Raw genomic sequence first — 10,794 nt, forward strand, 5'->3', positions numbered from 1 at the left:
TGTGGCAGTTATGTCACAGGTCAGCTCTCACCTCATTCCATGACAGAATGCCCATTGTGAAGTGCACACACCCTCCCTCTGCTCCAGCACCCCAGGCTCACCCCCCCCACCCCCACCCAGAGAAATGGGCTCAGGTGTAAGAGTGGCCATGGCAAATGACACTGAGCATCAGGGCTGTCACATGAGTCTCTGCCATTGGATATGGCTTTCATTGCATTGATGGAGAGTGGTCAGACACATGGGCTAGGTCCATGTGCCTGGGTCTTGGGGCAGCAACTCTAGAATTAGGAACTGGAAAAATGTGTGGAAGTCAGGTTACATGCCTTTTAAAAGGGTTTTCATATCATGTAGTTGGACAAAGAATGACTAGAGTTTGTTTTGAGTTTGTTTGTTTGGTTGGTTGGTTTTTGTTGTTTTGTTTTGTTTTGTTTTGTTTTGTTTTGTTTTGTTTGGCCCCCCTTTAAAGCACACCTCTCTCTGCATCATGTCTTTGGATCAGATGAAAGCTCTTAGCCACTGCTCTTGGCTACTGCTCCAGCAACATGCCTGCCTGCCTGCTGCCATGCTACCCACCATGATGGTCATGGACTCAATCTCTAAAACTATAAGCCCATAAAAAACTTTCTTCGGTGACTTGCCTTAGTCATGGCAAAGATCTTATCAGGAAGTACTGGAATTGCTGTGCCCATGATGGTTTTTGAAACAATGAGAAGACTTTGGAAATTCAGACTGGGAAAGAGGTTAATTAGGGCTTCATAGACCATCCTCTGAAGCTCTCAGAAGACACACTTGTTGAGAGCACTGTGGACTCTGCAGCCCCAGCTCAAGAGTTTTCAGGGGGGAAAACAACTAGGCTAGAGACCATTCTTGTGATATATTTAGCAAGGAATGTGGCTGCTATCGGCCCTTGTCCTGAGATTCTGCCTGAGACTGAACTGAAGAGCTTTGGACTCATTTCTTTGGTAGAGAAGATTCCAAGACATCCTCATAGTGATGTTGCTGTTAATGTTTACTCTTATGCAGGTCTACAGTGAAAAAAAAAAAAAAAAAACAAATGAGGTGAGAAAAAACACAACATGTAGAATTTGAGGAAAAAGGAGCACCTGGAATTTTAGCATTGGAGCTAAAGCTTGTGCTGAAGAGATGAGGAGAAACGGACTAGAGTGTTGCCTTCAAGGTCATCCTCAACGCCAATCCCCATCCAGTTAATCCTGCAGTTTGTGAAATGCAAAGTCCTGGGGAGTTATCTGTTCCCAGAAAGCAACCATAAATCAAAGCTTTTGAAATGTGATTGAAGGGAGCCAGGTCCATCCCAAGCAGGCAGCAGAACTTGACAGCATCAGCAACCTAGTTCTAGCTTTAGAGTCATGGAAGATACAGAAATAAAGGGATAGTAGAATCCTCCTCCATTTTTAAGGACAGTTTCTGAGCCATGTGGCAGAGGAGTCCCTGAATTGAGGCCCTGAGAGACCATTTTGTGAAGCTATGACCATGCAGCTTGGATTGGGTTGGAGAGCCCGAGATGTTGGAGTGTCGTGTGTTGCAGTCATCAAAGCTGGAAGCATAGAGCCATCCAAGCCCTTTCACCTCAGGCATGGAGTTACAGGATTTGGAGTTTTCCCTGCTGGTTTTCAGCCTTGCTTTGGCCCAGTGTGTCCTCTATGCTCCTTTTCCTCCCTTTTAAATGGTAATGTACATTTCTGCCATCGTGTGCTGGAAGTGTATAATCTGCTCTTTCATTTTATACAGGGTTACAGTTGAGATATTGCCGTGAGTCCCTGAACGGATTTTGAAATTTTAAACTGTTGAGGCTGAAAGAATATGGGGACGTTGGAAGTTGGACAAAATACATTTGGAATTATGGGTACATGACTGGGGGTCAGGTACTTGGATGTGGTTGTTTGGATGGGAATAGTCCCCATAGGTTCATACATCTCAAGACTTCGTTTTCAGTCAGTAGCACTGCTTGAGAAAGGTAAGAGGTGTGTCCTGGTTGGGTTAAGTATATTGGTGAGTGGCAGGTTTTGAAGTTTCACAAGAACTTTACAATACCAGTTTCTTCTATCTATCTATCTATCTATCTATCTATCTATCTATCTATCTATCCATCCATCCATCTATCCGTTTATTATTTATAGATCATATGTAAGCTCTCATCTACTTGTCCAGTGTCATGCCTGTCTGCCTGTTTCTAGGTTCCCTATCATGATGATCATTAACTCTAACCCTCTGGCACTGTAAGCCTCATTGTCTTAGTTATGGTTTTATTGCTGTGAACAGACACCACAACCAAGGCAACTCTTTTAAACACAGTAGTTTATCTGGGGGTGGCTTATAGTTTCAGAGGTTTATGTCCGTTAACATCATTGCAAGAAGCATGGCAGCATGCAGGCAGATATGGTGCTAGAGAAGTAACTAAGAGTTCTGCATCTTGATTCGAAGACAACCTACAGAAACTGGCATCCTCAGGCAGCTAGGAGAAGCTGTAATTCCATAAAGAAGTACAATATCCTTTAAAATTATGAATTAATCTTTACATCTCTATAGTGTCTAACAGTGAATTTCAATTTATCTGTTTTATAGTTTAAAAAATTCCTGAGAAGCTTGACATGGTGACTCATCCTTTTATCCTAACACTTGGGAGACACAGGTTGTCATATTTCTGTGTGCACCAGGCCAGCCTGGTCTACAGGGTGAGAAATCTAGTCCCAAAATAATAAAAAAAAAAATCCTGGAGAAATACTAGTGCTGCAGAAACCAAATAGAATGTGTAAGTATAAATAAAATACAAATTAAGAGAAGGTAAAGTTGGGAAAATGGCTCAGTGGTTAGCAACACTGGCTGCATTTGCATAGGACCTGAATTTAGTTACAGCACCTACATTAAGTGACTCACAACCACCTGTAACCTTAGTTACAGGGGATCTGATGTCCTCTTTTAGTCTCTTCAGGCATTACACATTTACATGTACATGTGTACACATGCATGTATACACACATGCATTTGGGTGCCTGTAGAGGCCAGAAACGTGTGTAGGATATCCTGGAGCTGGAGTTACAGATGATTGTAAAGTCCCTAATGTGAATGGGTGCTGGGAGCTGGATTCTTGTCATCTGTAAGTGCAATCTGTGTTCTTAACCTATGAGCCATCATCTCTCCATTCCTGAAACCTCTTACTTAAAAAAAAAAAATCAGTCTGTGAATTTTAGAGTTATTATATATAATGCAAAATGTGTAAATTGGACATTATTTATTTTATCTTATAAATAAATAATTTCACATAAATTTGGGGTTTAATTTTTTCAATTTTTTATTAGATATTTTCTTTATTTACATTTCAAATACTATCCTGAAAGTCCCCTATACCCTTCCCCGGCCCTGCTACCCTACCCACCCACTCCCACTTCTTGTCCCTGGCGTTCCCCTGTACTGGGGCATATAAAGTTTGCAAGACCAATGGGCCTCTCTTTCCGATGATGGCCAACTAGGCCTTCTTCTGCTACATATGCAGCTAGAGACACGAGCTCTGGGAGGTACTGGTTAGTTCATATTGTTGTTCTACCTATAGGGTTGCAGACCCCTTCAGTTCCTTGGGTACTTTCTCTACCCTACCTGGGGATCCATCCCATAATCAGCCACCAAACACAGACACTATTGTATATGCCAGCAAGATTTTGCTGAAAGGACCCTGATATAGCTGTCTCGTGTGAGGCTATGCCAGTGCCGGGCAAATACAGAAGTGGATGCTCACAGTCACCTATCAGATGGAACACAGGGCCCCCGATGGAGGAGCTAGAGAAAGTACCCAGGGGTTTAATTTTTAAGGGAACTATTCTTACATTTCTGTTTGTAAGATAGTATTCACAAAGGGTGTAAGGTTAGTATGGATTTGAGTTGCCTTATTCTGTCCACTTACAGATTTTTGACTAAGTGAAGAAGTTGACCAGGATAATTGCTTATGGTTTAAATGGTCCCTGATAGACTTGCCTGTCTGAATACTTACTTCCCTATTGGTGGCGCTGATTGGGAAGGTCATGGAACTTGTAAGGAGGTGAGGGCTCTCTGGAGGAAGTGAGTCCTTGGGGCTGGCTTTTGGACTCCCATTTCCTGTTCAGCTTCTGCTTCCTGAGCATGGCTATATGCTCAAAGACTATGCTTTCCATGTGGTTTCAGCCACAAGGGAATAATCCCCTAAAAAGATAAACTGGAATAAAGTCTATTTATTATGTCAGGCATTTCACCACAGCAAAAAGAAAATGATGTAATATACTTTTCAACTAAGTCGTTGCAAATCTATCAAACATACTTGAACTCAAAACAAAATATTACTCAACAGGAAACATTTGAAAATGTCTCAGAAAAGTCAGGGGAGGTATTTTTAACTAGTCCAGGGTCATACTGGCTGAACTGATTTTTTAAAAGTCTTCTTGTTTACATTCAGTAGATTTGTGGTACAGGTAGTAGCTGAACAGAAAAAGAGCAGGTGACTAAGCATCCCTAGTGAGTTAACTACTCTAATTATTGCTGAGATGAGCAATCCATTATACAAGAGCTTTGACAACATAGGGTCTCATTTTTCATGTACATTTCCAATTCTTTCTAGGGAAATGCCATTGACTCTATCTTTGTCAGAAGGTCCTAGAACTCATTTCCTTGAAGACAAAAACTTAACCTAGTAAGGTATGAAGTGATAAAAAGCTTTAGACATTTGTGATAGCTTTGTGATGGATCTGTGATGTGATGGACCTGTGTAGTGGTGGACCTGTGATGTGATGGACCTATGATGTGATGGACCTGTGAAGTGGTGGACCTGTGATGTGATGGACCTATGATGTGATGGAACCTTGTGTTCAAGTCCATCTGTCATCTCATAGTGTGTTATTTTGTCAATTTGTGAGCAAACTCCAGTTCTGTAGTGATTGCAGTGAGTATCTGATAGTGCTATATATTTGATGAAAAGAAAAATTCATAAATTCATTGTCATAGTTAATTTTCTATTGCCATGATGAAACACCTTCACTGAGGCAATTTATAAAGGAAAACATTATTTCTTGGGGCTTGTTTAGTTTCAGAGGGTTAGTTCATGACCATCATGACTGGGGAAACATGGGAGCAGGTGGGAAGGCATGATACTGCAGGAGTAGCTGAGAATTCACACCTTGAGGTAACATCCATGAGTCAGAGATACAACTGGAATGGAATGGCTTTTGAAACCTCAAAGAACNCCCCCCCCCCCGTGATCCATCTTCTCCAATAGGCCACACCTCAAATCCTTCCCAAAGAGTTCCACCAACTGGAAACCAAGCTTTTATGTATTTATTTGGTCCTAATGGGGCCCATTCGCTTTCAACCACCACATCCACTAATATTCCTGAGCTTTGAAAGAAAAGGAAACAGTGCACTGCTAGTTGAACTAAAAGAAAATTACACAATAAACAAGAAAACACTTTGAAAATCTGTAGAATGAAGACCAGGCATCCATAAATGTACTGGATATATTTGGGTATTATGAATTATTCATATGTATGTATGATGTATTATAGTGAAAAAGGAAGTTTATAGTTTGAATGGCTGCATTTAAAAAGAAACAAAGTCTCATATCAATAGATTAGTCTTGCACTTTCATATTCTGAAAATGGGGAATTAAAGAAAAAGCAAGCAGAATGAAGTCACTAGTACAGTCCAGATTAAAGACTAATGCAATGGGAAAGAAAATGGGACAGTGTAAACAAGATAGAAAGTGAGTCTTTAAGAAGGTCAGGGGGCTGGAGAGATGGCTCAGAGCACTAGATGCTCTTCCAGAAGACCAGGGTTCTATTCCCAGCAACCACATGGTGGTTCATAGACATCTATAATATAAGCTGGTGCCCTCTTGTATCCTGCAGGCATACATGGAGGCAGAACACTGTATATATAACAAATAAATAAATCTTTTAAAAATATCAATAAAACTGTCCAACTTTTTACTAGAAAGACAGAACAAAACAGACTCAAATTACTAAAATCATTTGCTGTAGATGTCAGCATGGATTTTATAGGAACATAAAGAACCATGAATAACTTTATGAGTGAATGTATGCTGTTGAGTTTAGATGATTTAGATAAATGAGAGTAATTTTTTTGAGACCAGGCTCACTATGTAGCAAGCATATGTAGCTCTGGCTGCTCTGGAACTTACTTTCATTATAGACCAAGCTGTCCTCAAACTCTTAGAATGTCACCTGCCTCTGCCTCCTGGTTGCTGAGATTCACACTCTGTGTAAATAATATTTTTTTTAAAAAAATGCAGAATATCTGAACCAATGTCTGACGAAGATATTTGACATTTTAAAATTTCCTGCAGTAAGGTGTCAGCCTCAGATGATGGTGTTAGTACATTCTACCCAATATTTAAAGGAGAATTGGTACCAATTTTTCATAAGAAGTAGCAAGGAGCAAACATTTCCCACTACATTATATGAAGCCAGAAATACCCTGATGCTAAAACCAAATCAGGCTCTCATAGGATAGTGAAAACACAAAACGATATCTTTTCTCTTATTAATATACATGAAAAAAACCCTCCAGAACCCCCAGATGAAGCATCATATAAAAAGGATTATATCATAGAATTTGTTCTAAAAAAAAAATCAAGATTTAATTAGCAACAGGATACAATTGAAATACTATATCAAATCCATAAAGCACAAACACATGTGTGTAGAACTCAGGGAAAGCATTTGACAAAGCCCAACACCTCAATGACAGGAAGAAAAATGCAACAAACTGGTAACAGAAGGAAATGATCTCACTATGACAAAACACATCATCAAACCCCATGGCTGATGCCATGTATAATGGTGGAGCTCTGAGTACTTTCTCCTTGTGCTGGTCAGTTTTTGTTTTGTTTTGGTTTTGGTTTTGGTTTTTCCTCTCATCTTATACAAGCTCATTCATCTGAAAAGAGGAAACATCAAATGAGGAAAATGGTTCTATCAGGTTGGCAGGTAAGCATATCTATGTGGCATTTACTTGGTTAAAGATTAATGTGGGAGGGGCCAGATCACTGTGAGAAGCTCCCTGGGAAGCTGATCCTGGGAGGTCTATGACTGAATATAAGCTTGAGATGAAGTCAGTAAGCAGTGTTCCTCCCTGGTATCTGCTTCAGTTCCTGCTTCCAAGTTCCTGCTTTCTAGTTCCTGCCCTGACATCCTTCTACATGGGAGTGCTATATAGAACTCGAAATGGAAATAAACCCTTTCCTCCTCAAGTTGCTTTTGGTCATGGTGTTTTATTACAGCAATAGGAAGCACTCCTTAAGATCAGGAACAAGACAGGTATGCTCACTTTCATCTGTATGTATTTTTCCTGGGATGTTCTAGGCAAGGCAAAACAAGTTACAAGTTAAAAAGACTCCATTAGAGGAAGTGAAACCATTTCAATTATGCTAAGCAAGATCCTGTAAGTTGGACTTTCATCTGTGTGGAGCACATCCAGAATTAACTTTGGCTGACTTCTTGCTTGTGAAATGAGTCCACCAATATTTGTCTTTGTTTTTAGTTAAGACATGCTTTTTATTCTGCCAAGTCCCTCCACTTACACATGCATCCTTGAGAGACTTCAATCCTGAAGGAAATGGCCTTAGTAAACCATAGATACCGTGTACCATAAACTCACCATGTAAGCATTTGTGGCCATTGTTAAACTTCCTGGAATTGGTCATGCTTTCTATTCCTTGCCTTTAAAAGACACTGAGAAAAATATGTACTCATTGCTGGCATGGTATTGACCAGCAGCCCTCCCATATCTGCCTTATTGCACCTTTCTGCCTTTCCAATAATCATCCTCACTCCCCCAGCCATAGTTCCTGTGGTGGCTTACCAGCAGGCTCTGGCAAAATGGTGACAGATGTGATGGATTGAATACAGGGGAATGCAGTGAAGGACACCATGGAAAAGGTGAGTGCTCTGAAAAAGAAAAGGGAGCTTGGGAAAAGGGAGCTCGGTGTGGTGAGAAACTTTTGGGAGTAAAAGACATAGGAAGGCATAGATAAGGGAGCTCAGGAAAAGTAAGAAAGCTTGATAAAGGTAAGGGAGGCAGAAGCAGCAGAGCAGCTGGGACAGGGTCCTAAGGGCCTACATCTGCACCCAGAACATGGGGCTGTTCCACAGCCCTCTGTGCACCAGTCTTGCCAGGAGAGAGCTGGTCTCCCAGGAGTGCTGACAGAGGCTTACGGACTCTCAGGAGGAACAAGCTCCGGCCAGAGACAGCAAGAACATCTAACACCAGAGATTACCAGATGGGGAAAGGCAAACACAATGATCTTACCAAAAGAAACCAAGACTACTTGGCATCATCAGAACCCAGTTCTCCCACCACAGTGATTCCTGGACACCCCAATACACAGGAAAAGCAAGATTTTGATTTAAAATCATATCTCATGATGCTGTCAGAGGATTTTCAGAAGGACATAAATAACTCCCTTAAAGAAATACAGGAGAACACAACTAAACAGGTAGAAGCACTTAAAGAGGAAACACAAAATTCCCTTAAAGAATTACAGGAAAACACAAACCAAATAGGTGAAGGAATTGAATAAAACCACTCAGGATCTAAAAATGGAAGGAGAAAGAAAAAGGGAGATAACTCTGGAGATAAAAAAACTAGAAAGAAATCAGGAGTCATAGATGCAAGCATCACCAACAGAATACAAGAGATAGAAGAGAGAATCTCAGGTACAGAAGATTCCATAGAAAATATTGACACAAAAATCAAAGAAAATGCTGACCCAAAACATCTAGGAAATCCAGGACACAATAAGAGGACCAAACCTAACGATAATAGGTTTAGACAAGAAGGAAGATTCAAAACTTAAAGGGCCAGTAAATATCTTCAACAAAATTATAGAAGAAAACTTCCCTAACCTAAAGAAAGAGATGCCGTTGAACACACAAGAAGCCTACAGAACTCCAAATAATTTCAACCAGGAAAGAAATTACTCTCATCACATAATAATCAAAACATTAAATGCACAAAACAAAGAAAGAATATTAAAAGCAGTAAGGGAAAAAAGTCAAGTAACATATAAAAGCAGACCTATTAGATTTACACCAGACTTCTCACCAGAGACTATGAAATCCAGAAGATCCTGGACAGCTTCCATGCAGATCCTAAGAGCACAAATGCCAGCCAAGACTACTATACCCAGCAAAACTCTTGATTACCATAGATGGAGAAATCAAAATATACCATGACAAAACCAAATTTACACAACATCTTTCCACAAATCCAGCCCTTCAAAGGATAATAAAGGGGAAACCAACACAAGGAGGGAAACTACGCCCTAGAAAAAGCAAGAAAGTAATATTTCAACAAACCCAAAAGAAGATAGCCACATGAACAGAATTCCACCTCTAACAACAAAAATAACAAGAAGTAACAATTACTTTTCCTTAATATCTCTTAATATCAATGGACTCAATTCCCCAATAAAAAGACATAGACTAACAGACTGGCTACATAAACAGGACCCAACATTTTACTGCAGGAAACCCACCTCAGTGACAAAGACAAACACTACCTCAGAGTAAAGGGCTGGAAAACAATTTTCCAAGAAAATGGTCCCAAGGAACAAGCTGGAATAGCCATTCTAATATTGAATAAAATCAACTTTCAACCTAAAGATGTCAAAAAAGACAAGGAAGGACACTTAATATTTATCAAAAGTAAAATCTACCAAGATGAACTCTCAATTCTGAACATCTATGCTCCAATTGCAAGGGCATCCACATTCATAAAAGAAACTTTTAGTAAAGTTAAAAGCACACATTGCACCCCATACAATAATAGTGGGAGACTCCAACCCCCCACTCTCAGCAATGGACAGATCATGAAAACAGAAACTAAACAGAGACACAGTGTAACAAACAGAAGTTATGAAACAAATGGATTTAACAGATATCTATAGAACATCTTATCCTAAAAAAAAAGGATATACCTTCTTCTCAGCACCACTTGGCACCTTCTCCAAAATGAACCATATAATCAATCACAAAACAGGCCTAGATAGATACAAAAATACTGAAATAATCCCATGCACCCTATCAGATCACCACAGACTAAGGCTGATCTTCAATAACAACATAAAAAATAGAAAGCCCACATACATGTGGAAGCTGAACAAGGCCCTACTCAATGATAACTTGGTCAAGGAAGAAATAAAGAAATTAAAGACTTTTTAGAGTTTAATGAAAGTGAAGCCACAACATACCTAAACTTATGGAACACAGTGAAAGACTTCCTAAAAGGAAAACTCATAGCTCTGAGTGCCTCCAAAAAGAAACGAGAGAAAGCATACACTATCAGTTTAACAGCATACCTGAAAGCTCTAGAACAAAAAGAAGCAAATACACCCAAGAGGCATAGACGGCAGGAAATAATCAAACTCAGGGCAGAAATCAATCAAGTGGAAACAAACAGAACTATACAAAGAATCATCCAAACTAGGAGTTGGTTTTTTGAGAAAATCAACAAAATAGATAAATACTTAGCCAGACTAACTAAAGGGCACAGGGCAGTATCCTAATTCACAAAATCAGAAATGAAAAGGAAGACATAACAACAGAATCTGAGAAAATCCAAAACAAAAGCCTATGCTCAACAAAACTGGAGAACCTGGATGAAATGGACAATTTTCTAGATAGATACCAGGTACCAAAGTTAAATCAGGATCAGATAAACCATCTAAATAGTCCCATATCCCCTAAAGAAATAGAAACAGTCATTAATTGTCTCCCAAAAAAAAAAAAAAAAAAA

Source organism: Mus caroli, chromosome 14 (assembly GCF_900094665.2).
Source record: "Mus caroli chromosome 14, CAROLI_EIJ_v1.1, whole genome shotgun sequence".
Classification (NCBI taxonomy): domain Eukaryota; kingdom Metazoa; phylum Chordata; class Mammalia; order Rodentia; family Muridae; genus Mus; species Mus caroli.